Below are 20,037 nucleotides of genomic sequence, written 5' to 3' on the forward strand. Positions count from 1 at the left end.
AGAAGATTGACCTGATGTTCCTGGAAGAAGATCACTGTCTTGACACAACAACAACAACATCAGAATTACCTGAATGGAAGAAAATTCAACCTGATTATGTGTGGAAGTCATCCATGGATCGATGGAAGCAACCGATGGAACAGAACAAGGTAACAAAAGTTGGTTTAATATTAGCAAAGGCTTCTTTCTTTCTTCAGCATTTCTGTAACAGCGTTCGGCCAATCAAATCTGAGGACCACTAATTATATTATAATTTCTTAAATTCTTGCATACTTGTGATAAATATGAAATAATTCACTTCAAAATTCAGGCACAATCGCATAAATAAAGGCGAGCAGAGAAAATTATTAAAATACAATTAATAACAGGTAAACACTATCACAGTAATCTGAACTTCATAAACTGTTCTTCATACATCAATAATCAAAATGAACGTTAAAAACCAGAGGTGGACGAAGTACTTAAAGTACAGAAACGTATAAAACATTCCTCCAGTAAAAGTATTTAGTACTCCTTTTCAATTTTACCTGAGCGAAAGTACAGAAGTACTTGATTTTTAATGATAATTAAGTAATGTTTATTTTGTCATTTTATACAGGCTTATATAATTTAATTTAATTTAATTTAATTTAATTTCATATTATATATATATATATATATTTCTATAATCCTTTTTCTCAAAATAATTATGAATGATTATGAATTGGTAAATAGCCAGCACTAGTCAGTAGGGAAGATTAGTGGATGCAGATACATAATATGTCATGTGCGTTGACAAACAATATAAAAACAGACACTAAAAGCATAACATTTGCTATAGCAGCGGGGAAGATGAACGGGCATGTGTTATTTTAATCTGTGTTAGAGATGCTCGATTTTGGATAAAATGAGAATCACAATTTTTTTTCAAATAGAGATCATGATTCTCCCACGATTCTGAACGAGATGTTCACCCCTCGGGTCCAGACTGCAAATGAATGTGGGAAGTTTAGCCACCGCTGGCTGATCCTGCCCTGGCTTACATTCAGGGCGGGATGTAAATGTAAAAACAATTAACCTGAATTTGGGTCAAACTAGTTACCATCATTTTCTCACATTGCCATTAACAGTATTTTCTAATGTCTCTTTTTGGTCAATTTAGATTGTTAATGCAGATTTCATACAAAAAAAAAAAGTTAAAATGTTATGGTTAAAAATGTTAAAAAGACCAAAAAACAAACTTAAAAAAACAAAGAAACAAAAATAAATAAATAAATAAATAAATAAAATACATAGTAAAATAAAATAAATAATAAAATAAATAAAATAAAATAAAATAAAAAAATAAAAAATAAAATAAAATAAATAAAATAAAATAAAATAAAATAAAATAAAATAAAATAAAATAAAATAAAATAAAATAAAATAAAATAAAATAAAATAAAAACTTAGTAACTCCGCCAGAGTGTCTCTTTTGGGTCACTTTTGCCGGTCCCAAGCCCGGATAAAGGAGGAGGGTTGAAATTGTAACATTAAAAAAAACAAGAATCAACAGAAGAAAGTTCATTTGTAGTTTTAAACATATTTAGGGTGTTTTTTTAGTCACTCTTTGTGTCTCTCACGACGTTACTCCTCTCTCGTACAGCGTCCATAGACTTGATAGACTAGTTTGTTTAGGCTAGACTATAAACATGAAATGCGCAGAGTCTAATGTCAAGCATTAATTTACAGCAGTACCACGTTTAACAAACATTTGTCAAAAGCCTAAAATCCAGTTATTGATGAGCTGTTTGGCATCAATGACACGGGTTTAGATCAAGTTTAGAAATCCGTCAGTTTTCGGTTGTCTTGCATATATGTGGCTTTATCTGAATATTTAAAGGTCCTATGACGTGGACTTTTTAATTATTTTTATAATGTTTCCTGAGGTGTACTTATATTGTTAGTATGATTTTTACATCATAAAATGTCATAATTTAGAAATAAAAGGAATTTTTCTATCCTGATTTCAGCTCTGGCTTGAATGCTCTGTTTGAAGGGGCGTGTCTGCTGTGAGACTTCAGTGTAAACGCCCACTGCTGTGATTGGCTGACATTTTTGCATTTGAAATGCGTATTACATGTGGAAACCCTCTCGAATACTTTGACTACGTTTTTTTTACTATTACAGCTGTCAAAATGAACGAATCGTGAAAGTGTTGATTATGGCATTATTTTTAGATCTTTCCCATCACATGAAAGTCTGCAGTGATGAGCATTGAGTACACCAGGGCCGGCCCGTGGCATAGGCGGAATAGGCAAATGCTAGGGGCGCCACTCATCCATAGGGGCGCAAAAATGTATTACTGATACTATTTTATTCATATTAATTTGAAATATTACCAAATAAAGCGCAAAAACACTTAACTAAACCCCCCGCATCCTCCCGGTCCGCTTCATCAATCTCCCCCGCCGAGCTACTTGAAGTGCGTCAGAAATATAACGCGTGATCAGTTTAACGTTGGGAATTTGTTGTGTCGCGTCGCCTCTCGCCGCATCTAATGTAGACAGGATTGCTTTCATTTTTTAGGGTGCTTGGCCGCTCGCTCCAGGTGTAGACACGGTGAAAGTTGCCTGATAATTTATGACGGATGGCCGAATTGTAGTGTCATAAAAAACAGAAGCCCTCTGATGCAGGCAAGATAAGGGAAACACTGCAAAAATGCTCTTCTTATTTAGTATTTTTTGTCTTGTTTCTAGTCTAAATATCTAAAAATTCTTAAACCAAGATGCATTTACTAGATAAGTAAAATAATATTTTTTCTTAAGTGAGTTTATGCTTAAAACAAGCTAAATTATCTGCCAATGGGGTAAGAAAAATAATTTTGTTTCTGATTGAAATCTTGTTTCTTGTTTCTGTCCCAAACAGAAATAAGATCATTTTTCTCACCCCATTTGGCAGATAATTGAGCTAGGTTTAAGCTAAAACTCACTTCATTTTGATTTTTTTCCCCCAGAAAACAAGGAAAAAATGATCTAATGTCATTTTACTAGTAAATACATCTTGATTTAAGAATTTTTTGATGTTTGGACTGGACACAAGAAAAAATTACTAAATAAGAAGAGCATTTTTTGCAGTGTAAAGACAGAGGTAAAGTGATGAAATGAACAGTTTATTTAATTGCATAGTAGTAAAATACTAATGTACGCTAATTAATTCCAGTTTTACCTTAAACTATATGCAAGCAGCTGTTCTGGGTTCTCCAGTGGCCACAGACAGTGTATTTTGTCAAAAAAAAAAATCATATCTGTTTTTTTAAACGCATGTAATATCACTTTTTTAATAGCCTAATGTTTTTTCTCTACAGTTGTGCAGTTTTAAGGGGACATATGGACATTTTAAAATGTATTTGCAGAAATTAGTAATGATATTTTTATACAGGTTTATTTAAAATAGCAACATTTTATGTACATTTCACATTTAATATCAAAATTTCTCAGTTTAATTCATGGTGAAAACATGAATGTGCATATTAGTGGAAGTTTGCTGCCATCTACTGGAAAACAAACACTTTTTCTAGTTCTCAATAGTTTGTGCATGAATGCTAGATGCAATTACTTGTTATTTGTGTTTAGGCTGTAATGTGGCGTAGGTGCTATTTTTGTATAGTTTAACTATCATCAGCCTTTTAAAAAAATGCATTAATAATAATATCATGAACATAATGATGGGGTAGAATGGACTGGACATCATATAAAACAACAACAATAAAAATTAAAAAACATCAATGCATTAAAAAAATAAAACAGTACCAGTGTTTCCGCAACTTAGACTGAAAACATGTAGTGCTAAACCTTGATACAAGGGGCACCGAGTAAAATCGTGCCTAGGGCAGCAAATTGGTCAGGGCCGGCCCTGGGGCCAGTTGCATAAACTAAGCCATTATGTTAAGACAGTGTCTTAAGATCTAGTATGAGCCACTAGCAGTTAGGCAAGTGGCATTCAGTCTTACTTTTCGTATCAAATTAAGCCAGTTTTTATGTAACTGATTAAAAAAAATTATGAACAGTCTTGAAGAAAAAAATGTATGTCTAACTTGTAAGACTAGTCTTAACGGTTTATGCAACCGGCCCCTGGAGTACACAGACAGTCTGTTGATCGCGTGAATGCAGTGATCTCGTCATTGCAACGCTATTTCTCTCACAAAATGCTTTCACCACAACTAACAGCAAACACGACATCGATATGAATACAGTAAGAGCTTCATTGTGCAGCATAACAGCGTCATTCATTATAACGGCAGTTTGGGCAAGTGTGCAGATACACTCGCGACGTGTGATTGACAGATCCGAACATTATAAAGAGAGTGTTCTTCGATCGGTAGTCTGGCTTGATTCACTGATGCATAAACAGTATTAAACGATTTAGAAAGAAAGTCTGTGTGAACTTGAATAATTAGCTACACATCAGAAACCACTGATCACAGATCAGGCATTAAGCCTGTGCTGACATTGCGACTGAATTAAATGTAAAAAATAAACTGAATCCATTTCTCCAAATTCTCTGGGTGGGAAAAGCAGAGAAAGGGGAGGTAACCTTTCCCCGTATGACGACATATTGGGAAGATTCTAGATTGGCCCATCTGAGCTTTCATTTTCTCAAAAGGCAGAGCAGAACACCCAGGACTTGGTTTACACCCGTCACAATTTCTAGCCACTGGGGGACCATAGACAGGCTAGGGGCACTCATGATAATGTTAAAAAACCTCATAAAGTGACATTTTCATGTCATGGGACCTTTAATACGTTTTTCTTGTTGGTACAGCCATGCACAAATTCATTAGTTCAGCATTTACAGTTTACAAAGCAAATTTGGAGTTGACATGTCAGTGTCACAACATTCTTCAAATTACTGACAATAGCAAAGATTTTTTTATTAGCTTTTTAAGGCAACTGTCTTCATTAACAGACTGGGTGATTTATGAGGTAGGACATTATGTCGTGTAATATTTGGGGTAGCAGCATTTTGACAAGAAAATGTCATTCAAGTGTCGTACATGTAATGTGACTACTCATAAGCTTGAAGCACAAACATGAGCCCAGCCCTTTCCAATATGAAATAAAGAAGACTTTTGAATGATTTGTACATTAATAACCTCACGTATTCTGTCGCTAATACTCTACATCTCCCCAAGTAACACTGTGGTGATTTTCATGTTGCTCAACTGTTTTATTCTTTAATTCTGTTTTATTTGGTCATGATTTTGGCATATAATTATTAAAGAATGAAACAGTTAAGCAACATGAAAATCACCACAGTGGTTCTTGGGGAGGTGTAGAACAAGAATCATGTGATTTAATTTGATTTAATACATTTTTTATGAATTTTGAAAACATGTAATATATATTTAAAAGCGTAGATGGCGTGACCGCAGTAAGATGACGTGGGTATTTAAACCCAGATCACAATCTTTTTATGATTAATCGTGCTGCTCTAATTTGTGTTATTTTAAAGGTCCCGTTTTTGCTGTTTTTTTGAAGCTTTGATTGTGTTTACAGTGTGCAATATAACATGTGTTCATGTTTCGCGTGTAAAAAAACACAGTATTTTTCACACAATTTACTTATCTGTATACCGCTGTTTTCACTGTCCTAAAAACGGCTTGAGTATTTCCCTGTTCTATGAAGTCCCTCCTTCAGAAATACGTAACGAGTTCTGATTGTGCCAGCGGTTCCCGTGTGGTGATTCGACAGCAGCTTAGCGCACGTTGCCCGGAAAGGTCACGCCTCTTACCATAACGGGGAGATGCATGTGCTCAAGGTACAGCGTCACTGGCCAAAGAAAGGTGATTTGACTCCGGGATGAAAATAACAGCGTCTCGACGACATGGCGACAAACTCACTACAAACGCAACCGAACGCAACACTTCCTCTTCTCCACGTGGGAGAGCAAAAAGACCACGGCCCCTTTTTTGCGTATTCTTGTGGGCGGAGGTTAGTCAACAAACTGTTCTACTGACGTCATTAAAGCAGGATGTATAGGGATGTAGTCCAAACCGGCCGTTCGCTGTAGGCTTTGAAAGGGAACTTCTGTTAAATAAAATATCTCTCTTGGCATTGAACTTTGAGCTTTATAATTTTACAGGTATTATTTATGCTCCATCAGCAACATTACACACTAACTAAAGTTTGAAAAATGGGATCACGAAGAACAGGACCTTTAATGTTTCGTTATTTCTTTTCTTCCTAAAACCGACACTGTAGACACATTGATGTGGACGTGTCCACATTAAAGGTGCTGTATGTATGTTTTTGACTGTACTAAAGCCTAAAAATACCAAAATATGTTTCAGTGGCGTAACTTTGCTTTGAAAAGTGGTGGGGACACCGGGACACCGCACAACTTGTTTTGCTATGTGTTTATTTAAAACACACACGTGTTTATTTAATACGGAGACGCATTTCTGCCACATACATATTATTTTTCCACTCAATTATGTAGTAATAACGAGATCTTATGTCATAAAAACGACATAATTTTCTCGTAATAACGAGATTGTATGTTGTTAAAACTACATATTTTTCTCCTAATAAGGACATGTGTTGTATAGTGATGTGTGTGTATATATATATTTATATGTCTGTATCCATATTAGAGAATTTATTTAGCCCATGCCTTTGTCACTTGTTTGAAAAGCAGAAGCAAGCTCAGCGTAAAATATCTCATCCGCTGCCTGTATCGGTGGCAATGCCCATAGCACGAAATTGTTGTAGCCTAATTTATTGATGTAGCCTATAGTTCTTAACAGAGCAGGTGGCCATGGACCGCTCATGTGGCGTAACTTTAACCTTGTAATGACGGACCCCGGTGCAGCCACAAATATCATAACTATCTATAAGGCCTACTGTAATGAAGACATTTTAGAAATGTATTAAAAAGAAAGACGCTTTCAGCCTTACTCAACGGCTGCGGAAACAGGCCAGTGGGTTCAATGCATTCCCGGCGTTCTTATTTTGCTTCCGATGTATTAAATATACAGGCAATTAGTTTATGAAACCTTGATCAAAATTAAAATACAATTCACTTTTCATCATCAACATATAAAAATTAAAACAATAATATAATAGGCTAATATTTAAACATAACTATGAATCTAAATAGGCTAAGTTTTGCATGTAGCCTACTCCACTCCAAACGCTTAAAAAATGTATTTTGTTTATTAAACAAAACTTTTTTAATTTCAAATTTAATTTCTAAATTCAGTTCATATTTCCAGCAAACGAAATTCCGAGCCAAAATAACAAAGTGGTAAGAAAAACTGCAACAATGAAAAATATTAAAGAATTCGTGGGTGCTTTCGTCGGCATGGAGTGGGGTCAGACATGATTTCTATTGAGTGTTGTTTTGCAGAAATCATTTCTTTAAAGTGAATTTCGTTTTCTATAAATTGTATTTTAATTTTGATCAAGGTTTCATAAATGAATGGCCTGTATATTTAATACATAAGAAGCAAAATAAGAACGGGATTGACGTGCGTAACGAACCCACCGGCCTGTTTCCGCGGCCTTTGAGTAAGGTTGAAAGCATCTTTCTTTTTAATACATTTCTAGAATATATGTAGCTATTACAGTATAGCACACAATATACTGTAGGCCTATTATAGAGTTATGATATTTGTGCACCGGTTATGCCACTGATGCTATGGCACCTGTTACCCGTAACGAAGTGGTAAAACTTTGAGTTACCACCATGCAATTTCAAACATTTTGCTCGTCTCTGTATGTGGCAGGCTGGCAGCGATGCGTCATAATAACCTGGCGTAAAAGTTGATCATTCTTTACAGATGGCGCGGTATGTTTGGAAAGAAGACGAGTTCTTTATTAAACTCATAAAAAAAAACAATAGAATATAAAATGCCACAATTTATCAAGACCTTGAAGCAGATAAGAGAGAGAAACACCTCGTATGTGCCGCTCAAGTATAAGGGGCTTTCCTTGCCATCAGTGCTTGAATAACACACGCGTCTCCTTCCAGTTAAAATAATGCGTGCGGTGGCTGGGATATACATAAACCTAAAAACATACGTGGCATAATTTTTGGAATGACTTATCACGTGAGGAAAAAAAATAGTTTTAGTCGCATAACATCATGATGGAAACGCTGTCATTTTTTTATCGACTATTAGGAAATATGGCAAAAGTTTTGCAAAAATCTGTAATGGAAAAAAAAGCTTCTGACCGGCGGAAAAATGTGTTAAATGACGATTACGATTTGTAGATCGTGCCACACCTTCCGCAATCTATTTTTCAATTACTTTTAAAAAGTGGTGGGGACAATATCGAGCCAGGCAAAAAGTGGTGGGGACATGTCCCACCCGTAAACTACGCCTATGATATGTTTGCAGATATTAAAGAAACATGCTGAGTTCACAAACTCGTCTATCTGAAAAGCAATGCTATAGCCAGTTATTTTACTTTGAAATGTGCGTTCCACGTCAGAATGTCTGTGTTTGTTTTGGTCTGTGCGATAACGCACATTGCCAGTTTACCCAATAGTATTTTGACACCACAGGTAGCCGGTTTGCATAGCATAATTGCTGCCATGGAAACCAGCAAATAAACTGGGTCAGAGATCGCAAAGCCTCGGCATCCATCTAAAAATCTCTATGAACGGAAGCACATTAAAATGCGGAAAAATCAACTCATCAACTTACAGTGTGTAAGTCTCCTCGCGGTCCTGTTGTGTGTCCTCACAACCCTGGCAACCCGCTTGAGTGTCGAGTCTGAGGAGGAGGAGGGGGCGGGGCAAACAATATTTTGAATTTGGACTGCAGTACCCATTTCAAACACAAAGATGTCCTTCTTACATACAGCACCTTTAAGCATTTCAGTGGCCTTAAACAGAGCAGATTCAGTTCACAAACAATTGACAGTTGTGACCTAAATATTTTCAGTTACAATAATTAATCCTAAAATTCAAAATTAGTAACTTCCTTTTCACCATTAGCCCCGCACTCAGAGAGGATCTTGGCTAGTTTTCAGTCAGACTTGTAAATTCTGTTCACTGGAGACTCGCTCTGAACGAATCATTGAATCAATGAGTTATTGACTCGAGAACAGCTGCAATCCGATCAGTCCAATTCACAAATGAATTGTTTGATGTGATTTGCGAACTGATTTAACAGGATGATCGGACAGCGCTTTTGTGTGTCTGAGCAGCAATGGGTAACAATATCTTTTGTGAAATGTAGTGGAGTAAAAAGTACGACCTTATGCTTTGGAATGTAGTGAGTTTAACAGATAGCCTACTTCAAAAAATTACTTTGTTACTGTCCACCACTATTAAAAACTAGTGATGTGAGTTGATTAAAATAATTAACCACAATTAATCACAGGCTTTGAAAGTGTTTCACACTTTCACACTAGTTTTGTGTTTCACAGAAAAAATAAAGGCATAAAGTTTTGGAGCAACATGACGGTGAGTAAATAGATAAAAAAAAATTTACTTTTGACTGAACTGTCCCTTTAACGTCGGTGAGCTTGATTTCCTGAAGGCCAGTTTAAAGAGTGCTCTGCTTTTGATTCACAAACTCGATTCATTTTTGAACTGGATAATCGACCTGCAACCCCTTTTTAGGGTTGTGATCTACCAGTTATGAGCTCAACATCAAATGAAGAGGTTATTAAAGAGTTCAGAAGAAAAAACTTGTCTATCTGTGTAGAAACCATCAGTGAGGGAAACATCTAACAGCAGAGAATAAAGCATCACTTGCCTCTCATTACTGATGTCAACGAATGCTACTGCATGACTGAAGACAATCCACCTGATTCTGGACAGCAATACCTGCACAATTCAGCATTTACAGCCTTCATGACAGACACACTGTGACATTTTTACTCCTCTTCCTCTTGTCAGTGTCATCATTTCTTCGTATTTTTTCCTTTATGATATTTTCGTCAACAGTATGTTTGAATTAAAAACGTTTAATTAATGTTATCATTCATATTCTTTGTCACATTTTATCGTTGAAATAAAATAAAAAAGTGGAAGTCGTCATAGTTAGGTAAACTTCTATAGCGGTGAATGAGAGACTACATAATGTGTGTGTGTGTGTGTGTGTATATATATATATATATATATATATATATATATATATATATAAAATAATCCACAATAGTCTTTTCATAACTTTCAAAAAAAGGAAGAAACAGAGAGAGATGGATAACGGCAATCAGAAGAGAGAAATATGTCAATTTTACCGTCACTTCCATCCGCTGTATTAGAAACACCCTCACAGCAGTGTTAAATAGTTTTTTGTAATTTGATGCAAATGTTAATACGAAGTATAATGTTATAAATGTACGTAAATTTTTTAAAAATCAAATACAAAAAACGTTGCAGAATTTACGATGCTGAAGACTATTAAAACGCATCATCAATGTCTGTGAAAAGGGTCCATTCCCTACATTACTCCACTAATATAGTTCACCTGAAGGAGTGAATGAAAACGAGAGAGTGAATTTGGACGCTGGAAGGGCTGCCGCTTTTGCATAATCTGTGCTTGCTGTTCAATAACAATTTGAAATGTTGTAATGAAAAGGTGTATCTTGAATGGAAACTAGCATGTATAAACCTTAATTATACAATTTAATAATCAATAAAAAAGGAATTTATACCCGTTTGTTATTATGCTGTACCCACATTGGAAAATGGATGGATGGATAATTCAGCTGCGGGCGCCATCTTCTGTGAGACACAGCGGCGGGAATTCATTCAGCGTGACCGTCACAGTGCATTATGGGTAGTCTCTAAGAAGAAGAAGAAAAAAGAAAGTGTGAAGGCCAAGTATGTTAACCCATACTCAGAATTTGTCCTCGGCATTTAACCCTTCTAAGTAAGTGCACACACATTAGGAGCCATTTTTGCTGTGGCGCCCGTGGAGCGGTTGGGGGTTAGGTGAGAATCGAAACTGCAACCTTCGGGTTACCAGTCTGATAGTTTGAAATGTAGCAAACTGGCAGCTCCAGTAGTAATGAAAAGATTTATCTTAAACTCTATCATGGAAACTAGCACGTCAAAACCTTAATTAAACTATTTAATAATCAATAAAAAGGGATTTATGCCTGTATGATATTACGATGTACCCACATTGGACCAGCGGTTTGGAAAATGGATGGATGATTCAGGGACAGGTGCCATCTTTTGGAGAGACATGGAAATTAATTTGGCGTGACCGTCACCGTGCATTATGGGTACTCTCTAGCTATCGAGTGTGCATCGATTATACTTGTCATTGCAGTGCATTGTGGGATTAAATGAGAGCCCTCGATAACGCCCACGTTTCTTAGACAAATGGCACTACAAGTGGCTGTTCCCTCAAATAGTGCACTTTTTAGGTGCACTATATACTGTATATATAGATTACACAGCAGAGCCAATGCTACATACACACACAGATGAGCAACACATACATATATATATATATATATATATATGATAAAGGTAATATAGTACATGTAACATAGAGCTCATGCTGCTCTGATAGACTTACTGCTGATATCAAGTGTTGTTTACATTTAAATGAGCCTCATCATTCTATGTCAGTTGAATAATATCGAGTTGATATTTGAAATCAACACAACTATTTCTGAAGCCTTGAAGCCTGATCACACGTGCAACAAACTCTTCACAACTCTACAATTTGGTAAGTTTTATCAGTTTGTCCAGTTTGTCCAGTGTTTCTACAGTCATCATCATGAAGCAGCGTCGCCAGAGAAGAACCAGGGCTCTTCCCAAACACCTGAGAGATCACTCTTACAGCTGCATCTCTGAGAAAGCTCAAAGTCCCACAGGTTTGGAAGAGCGCTACGTGAAGAACGCTGCTGTCCTTCCTGACATCCGTCCACGTCCAGCAGCCTGGGTCTCTTCAGTGGACGTGTGTCAGCAGGAAGAGCCTGTCTCCATCCACGGCTACAGCGTGGAGGAATACCAGGACATCTACCGCTCTGTGGTGGAGCCCATGCTGAAGACACGCAGTGGACGGTGCCGTCGCTACAGTCTGGAACTGGGACTGAAGATCAAGCAGCGGCTGTGGGAGGCACTCAACCGCCCTTCAGTGGTGGAGACGGAGCAGCCTGATGGACACGTCCTGATCGCTGAGAGCTCCTCCACAACCAGCAGAAGCTGCGCTCCTCGAATCCATGTGGATATCAGCGAAGAGCCCGAGCCTGAGGAACCCCGAAGAAAGAAGCCCAGACACTGAATCATCCCAGCGTCACCTGGAGTCTCCCCCAGCGGGACCAACCTTTGTAAATACTGTATATAGTTATAGAGTAAGCTTATAGCTCTATGAGTAAGTTTTATTTTGTAGAGCCAATTTTATTTTTATAGAGTAAGTCTTTTGCACATTGTTGTCTGGTTGTTAGGATGTTTCTGGTGATTGTCAATGCGCTGATATGCGGTTTCTAGGTTGTTTGAAGTGGTTTTTAGCGCTTTGCGTCGTGGTTGTCGGGATGTTTTGTGTGGTTTCTTGATTGTTGACATGCGTTTGCCAAGGTTTTCTGTGCGGTTGTTAGCGTGTTGCTTTGCGGTTGCTGGACTCTTCTGAGTGGTTTTTCATGCATTGGTACGTGGTTGTCAGGATGTTTCCAGTGGTTAGGTTAGGTTAGGTTAGGTTAGGGTAGGTTAGGTTAGGGTCTCTCACACGGTTTGCAGCTTGACGTGCTGTGAGGGCTTGTGTGCATCAGTGATGCTGAGAGCTACGCCACTGGTACTTCACAACTTCTGATAGGGTCACCCCATAGTGGACAGGTCTCAGCTGAGGTGCCAGACGAAGACAAACCACCTGATTCTGGACAGCAGAAGATTGACCTGATGTTCCTGGAAGAAGATCACTGTCTTGACACAACAACAACAACATCAGAATTACCTGAATGGAAGAAAATTCAACCTGATTATGTGTGGAAGTCATCCATGGATCGATGGAAGCAACCGATGGAACAGAACAAGGTAACAAAAGTTGGTTTAATATTAGCAAAGGCTTCTTTCTTTCTTCAGCATTTCTGTAACAGCGTTCGGCCAATCAAATCTGAGGACCACTAATTATATTATAATTTCTTAAATTCTTGCATACTTGTGATAAATATGAAATAATTCACTTCAAAATTCAGGCACAATCGCATAAATAAAGGCGAGCAGAGAAAATTATTAAAATACAATTAATAACAGGTAAACACTATCACAGTAATCTGAACTTCATAAACTGTTCTTCATACATCAATAATCAAAATGAACGTTAAAAACCAGAGGTGGACGAAGTACTTAAAGTACAGAAACGTATAAAACATTCCTCCAGTAAAAGTATTTAGTACTCCTTTTCAATTTTACCTGAGCGAAAGTACAGAAGTACTTGATTTTTAATGATAATTAAGTAATGTTTATTTTGTCATTTTATACAGGCTTATATAATTTAATTTAATTTAATTTCATATTATATATATATATATATATATATATATATATATATATATATATATATATATATATATATATATATATATATATATATATATATATATATTTTTTTATAATCCTTTTTCTCAAAATAATTATGAATGATTATGAATTGGTAAATAGCCAGCACTAGTCAGTAGGGAAGATTAGTGGATGCAGATACATAATATGTCATGTGCGTTGACAAACAATATAAAAACAGACACTAAATGCATAACATTTGCTATAGCAGTGGGGAAGATGAACGGGCATGTGTTATTTTAATCTGTGTTAGAGATGCTCGATTTTGGATAAAATGAGAATCACAATTTTTTTTCAAATAGAGATCATGATTCTCCCACGATTCTGAACGAGATGTTCACCCCTCGGGTCCAGACTGCAAATGAATGTGGGAAGTTTAGCCACCGCTGGCTGATCCTGCCCTGGCTTACATTCAGGGCGGGATGTAAATGTAAAAACAATTAACCTGAATTTGGGTCAAACTAGTTACCATCATTTTCTCACATTGCCATTAACAGTATTTTCTAATGTCTCTTTTTGGTCAATTTAGATTGTTAATGCAGATTTCATACAAAAAAAAAAAGTTAAAATGTTATGGTTAAAAATGTTAAAAAGACCAAAAAACAAACTTAAAAAAACAAAGAAACAAAAATAAATAAATAAATAAATAAATAAAATACATAGTAAAATAAAATAAATAATAAAATAAATAAAATAAAATAAAATAAAATAAAAAAATAAAAAATAAAATAAAATAAAATAAAATAAAATAAAATAAAATAAAATAAAATAAAATAAAATAAAATAAAATAAAATAAAATAAAATAAAATAAAAACTTAGTAACTCCGCCAGAGTGTCTCTTTTGGGTCACTTTTGCCGGTCCCAAGCCCGGATAAAGGAGGAGGGTTGAAATTGTAACATTAAAAAAAACAAGAATCAACAGAAGAAAGTTCATTTGTAGTTTTAAACATATTTAGGGTGTTTTTTTAGTCACTCTTTGTGTCTCTCACGACGTTACTCCTCTCTCGTACAGCGTCCATAGACTTGATAGACTAGTTTGTTTAGGCTAGACTATAAACATGAAATGCGCAGAGTCTAATGTCAAGCATTAATTTACAGCAGTACCACGTTTAACAAACATTTGTCAAAAGCCTAAAATCCAGTTATTGATGAGCTGTTTGGCATCAATGACACGGGTTTAGATCAAGTTTAGAAATCCGTCAGTTTTCGGTTGTCTTGCATATATGTGGCTTTATCTGAATATTTAAAGGTCCTATGACGTGGACTTTTTAATTATTTTTATAATGTTTCCTGAGGTGTACTTATATTGTTAGTATGATTTTTACATCATAAAATGTCATAATTTAGAAATAAAAGGAATTTTTCTATCCTGATTTCAGCTCTGGCTTGAATGCTCTGTTTGAAGGGGCGTGTCTGCTGTGAGACTTCAGTGTAAACGCCCACTGCTGTGATTGGCTGACATTTTTGCATTTGAAATGCGTATTACATGTGGAAACCCTCTCGAATACTTTGACTACGTTTTTTTTACTATTACAGCTGTCAAAATGAACGAATCGTGAAAGTGTTGATTATGGCATTATTTTTAGATCTTTCCCATCACATGAAAGTCTGCAGTGATGAGCATTGAGTACACCAGGGCCGGCCCGTGGCATAGGCGGAATAGGCAAATGCTAGGGGCGCCACTCATCCATAGGGGCGCCAAAATGTATTACTGATACTATTTTATTCATATTAATTTGAAATATTACCAAATAAAGCGCAAAAACACTTAACTAAACCCCCCGCATCCTCCCGGTCCGCTTCATCAATCTCCCCCGCCGAGCTACTTGAAGTGCGTCAGAAATATAACACGTGATCAGTTTAACGTTGGGAATTTGTTGTGTCGCGTCGCCTCTCGCCGCATCTAATGTAGACAGGATTGCTTTCATTTTTTAGGGTGCTTGGCCGCTCGCTCCAGGTGTAGACACGGTGAAAGTTGCCTGATAATTTATGACGGATGGCCGAATTGTTGTGTCATAAAAAACAGAAGCCCTCTGATGCAGGCAAGATAAGGGAAACACTGCAAAAATGCTCTTCTTATTTAGTATTTTTTGTCTTGTTTCTAGTCTAAATATCTAAAAATTCTTAAACCAAGATGCATTTACTAGATAAGTAAAATAATATTTTTTCTTAAGTGAGTTTATGCTTAAAACAAGCTAAATTATCTGCCAATGGGGTAAGAAAAATAATTTTGTTTCTGATTGAAATCTTGTTTCTGTCCCAAACAGAAATAAGATAATTTTTCTCACCCCATTTGGCAGATAATTGTGCTAGGTTTAAGCTAAAACTCACTTCATTTTGATTTTTTCCCCCCAGAAAACAAGGAAAAAATGATCTAATGTCATTTTACTAGTAAATACATCTTGATTTAAGAATTTTTTGATGTTTGGACTGGACACAAGAAAAAATTACTAAATAAGAAGAGCATTTTTTGCAGTGTAAAGACAGAGGTAAAGTGATGAAATGAACAGTTTATTTAATTGCATAGTAGTAAAATACTAATGTACGCTAATTAATTCCAGTTTTACCTTAAACTATATGCAAGCAGCTGTTCTGGGTTCTCCAGTGGCCACAGACAGTGTATTTTGTAAAAAAAAAAAATCATATCTGTTTTTTTAAACGCATGTAATATCACTTTTTTAATAGCCTAATGTTTTTACTCTACAGTTGTGCAGTTTTAAGGGGACATATGGACATTTTAAAATGTATTTGCAGAAATTAGTAATGATATTTTTATACAGGTTTATTTAAAATAGCAACATTTTATGTACATTTCACATTTAATATCAAAATTTCTCAGTTTAATTCATGGTGAAAACATGAATGTGCATATTAGTGGAAGTTTGCTGCCATCTACTGGAAAACAAACACTTTTTCTAGTTCTCAATAGTTTGTGCATGAATGCTAGATGCAATTACTTGTTATTTGTGTTTAGGCTGTAATGTGGCGTAGGTGCTATTTTTGTATAGTTTAACTATCATCAGCCTTTTAAAAAAATGCATTAATAATAATATCATGAACATAATGATGGGGTAGAATGGACTGGACATCATATAAAACAACAACAATAAAAATTAAAAAACATCAATGCATTAAAAAAATAAAACAGTACCAGTGTTTCCGCAACTTAGACTGAAAACATGTAGTGCTAAACCTTGATACAAGGGGCACCGAGTAAAATCGTGCCTAGGGCAGCAAATTGGTCAGGGCCGGCCCTGGGGCCAGTTGCATAAACTAAGCCATTATGTTAAGACAGTGTCTTAAGATCTAGTATGAGCCACTAGCAGTTAGGCAAGTGGCATTCAGTCTTACTTTTCGTATCAAATTAAGCCAGTTTTTATGTAACTGATTAAAAAAAATTATGAACAGTCTTGAAGAAAAAAATGTATGTCTAACTTGTAAGACTAGTCTTAACGGTTTATGCAACCGGCCCCTGGAGTACACAGACAGTCTGTTGATCGCGTGAATGCAGTGATCTCGTCATTGCAACGCTATTTCTCTCACAAAATGCTTTCACCACAACTAACAGCAAACACGACATCGATATGAATACAGTAAGAGCTTCATTGTGCAGCATAACAGCGTCATTCATTATAACGGCAGTTTGGGCAAGTGTGCAGATACACTCGCGACGTGTGATTGACAGATCCGAACATTATAAAGAGAGTGTTCTTCGATCGGTAGTCTGGCTTGATTCACTGATGCATAAACAGTATTAAACGATTTAGAAAGAAAGTCTGTGTGAACTTGAATAATTAGCTACACATCAGAAACCACTGATCACAGATCAGGCATTAAGCCTGTGCTGACATTGCGACTGAATTAAATGTAAAAAATAAACTGAATCCATTTCTCCAAATTCTCTGGGTGGGAAAAGCAGAGAAAGGGGAGGTAACCTTTCCCCGTATGACGACATATTGGGAAGATTCTAGATTGGCCCATCTGAGCTTTCATTTTCTCAAAGGCAGAGCAGAACACCCAGGACTTGGTTTACACCCGTCACAATTTCTAGCCACTGGGGGACCATAGACAGGCTAGGGGCACTCATGATAATGTAAAAAAAAACTCATAAAGTGACTTTTCATGTCATGGGACCTTTAATACGTTTTTCTTGTTGGTACAGCCATGCACAAATTCATTAGTTCAGCATTTACAGTTTACAAAGCAAATTTGGAGTTGACATGTCAGTGTCACAACATTATTCAAATTACTGACAATAGCAAAGTTTTTTTTATTACCTTTTTAAGGCAACGGTCTTCATTAACAGACTGGGTGATTTATGAGGTAGGACATTATGTCGTGTAATATTTGGGGTAGCAGCATTTTGACAAGAAAATGTCATTCAAGTGTCGTACATGTAATGTGACTACTCATAAGCTTGAAGCACAAACATGAGCCCAGCCCTTTCCAATATGAAATAAAGAAGACTTTTGAATGATTTGTACATTAATAACCTCACGTATTCTGTCGCTAATACTCTACATCTCCCCAAGTAACACTGTGGTGATTTTCATGTTGCTCAACTGTTTTATTCTTTAATTCTGTTTTATTTGGTCATGATTTTGGCATATAATTATTAAAGAATGAAACAGTTAAGCAACATGAAAATCACCACAGTGGTTCTTGGGGAGGTGTAGAACAAGAATCATGTGATTTAATTTGATTTAATACATTTTTTATGAATTTTGAAAACATGTAATATATATTTAAAAGCGTAGATGGCGTGACCACAGTAAGATGGCGTGGGTATTTAAACCCAGATCACAATCTTTTTATGATTAATCGTGCTGCTCTAATTTGTGTTATATTAAAGGTCCCGTTTTTGCTGTTTTTTTGAAGCTTTGATTGTGTTTACAGTGTGCAATATAACATGTGTTCATGTTTCGCGTGTAAAAAAACACAGTATTTTTCACACAATTTACTTATCTGTATACCGCTGTTTTCACTGTCCTAAAAACGGCTTGAGTATTTCCCTGTTCTATGAAGTCCCTCCTTCAGAAATACGTAACGAGTTCTGATTGTGCCAGCGGTTCCCGTGTGGTGATTCGACAGCAGCTTAGCGCACGTTGCCCGGAAAGGTCACGCCTCTTACCATAACGGGGAGATGCATGTGCTCAAAGTACAGCGTCACTGGCCAAAGAAAGGTGATTTGACTCCGGGATGAAAATAACAGCGTCTCGACGACATGGCGACAAACTCACTACAAACGCAACCGAACGCAACACTTCCTCTTCTCCACGTGGGAGAGCAACAAGACCACGCCCCCTTTTTTGCGTATTCTTGTGGGCGGAGGTTAGTCAACAAACTGTTCTACTGACGTCATTAAAGCAGGATGTATAGGGATGTAGTCCAAACCGGCCGTTCGCTGTAGGCTTTGAAAGGGAACTTCTGTTAAATAAAATATCTCTCTTGGCATTGAACTTTGAGCTTTATAATTTTACAGGTATTATTTATGCTCCATCAGCAACATTACACACTAACTAAAGTTTGAAAAATGGGATCACGAAGAACAGGACCTTTAATGTTTCGTTATTTCTTTTCTTCCTAAAACCGACACTGTAGACACATTGATGTGGACGTGTCCACATTAAAGGTGCTGTATGTATGTTTTTGACTGTACTAAAGCCTAAAAATACCATAATATGTTTCAGTGGCGTAACTTTGCTTTGAAAAGTGGTGGGGACACCGGGACACCGCACAACTTGTTTTGCTATGTGTTTATTTAAAACACACACGTGTTTATTTAATACGGAGACGCATTTCTGCCACATACATATTATTTTTCCACTCAATTATGTAGTAATAACGAGATCTTATGTCATAAAAACGACATAATTTTCTCGTAATAACGAGATTGTATGTTGTTAAAACTACATATTTTTCTCCTAATAAGGACATGTGTTGTATAGTGATGTGTGTGTATATATATATATGTCTGTATCCATATTAGAGAATTTATTTAGCCCATGCCTTTGTCACTTGTTTGAAGAGCAGAAGCAAGCTCAGCGTAAAATATCTCATCCGCTGCCTGTATCGGTGGCAATGCCCATAGCACGAAATTGTTGTAGCCTAATTTATTGATGTAGCCTATAGTTCTTAACAGAGCAGGTGGCCATGGACCGCTCATGTGGCGTAACTTTAACCTTGTAATGACGGACCCCGGTGCAGCCACAAATATCATAACTATCTATAAGGCCTACTGTAATTAAGACATTTTAGAAATGTATTAAAAAGAAAGACAAGAAGCCTTACTCAACGGCTGCGGAAACAGGCCAATGCATTCCCGGCGTTCTTATTTTGCTTCCGATGTATTAAATATACAGGCAATTAGTTTATGAAACCTTGATCAAAATTAAAATACAATTCACTTTTCATCATCAACATATAAAAATTAAAACAATAATATAATAGGCTAATATTTAAACATAACTATGAATCTAAATAGGCTACGTTTTGCATGTAGCCTACTCCACTCCAAACGCTTAAAAAATGTATTTTGTTTATTA

Source organism: Gobio gobio, assembly GCF_949357685.1.
Source record: "Gobio gobio genome assembly, chromosome: 7".
In the NCBI taxonomy this organism is placed as follows: Eukaryota; Metazoa; Chordata; class Actinopteri; order Cypriniformes; family Gobionidae; genus Gobio; species Gobio gobio.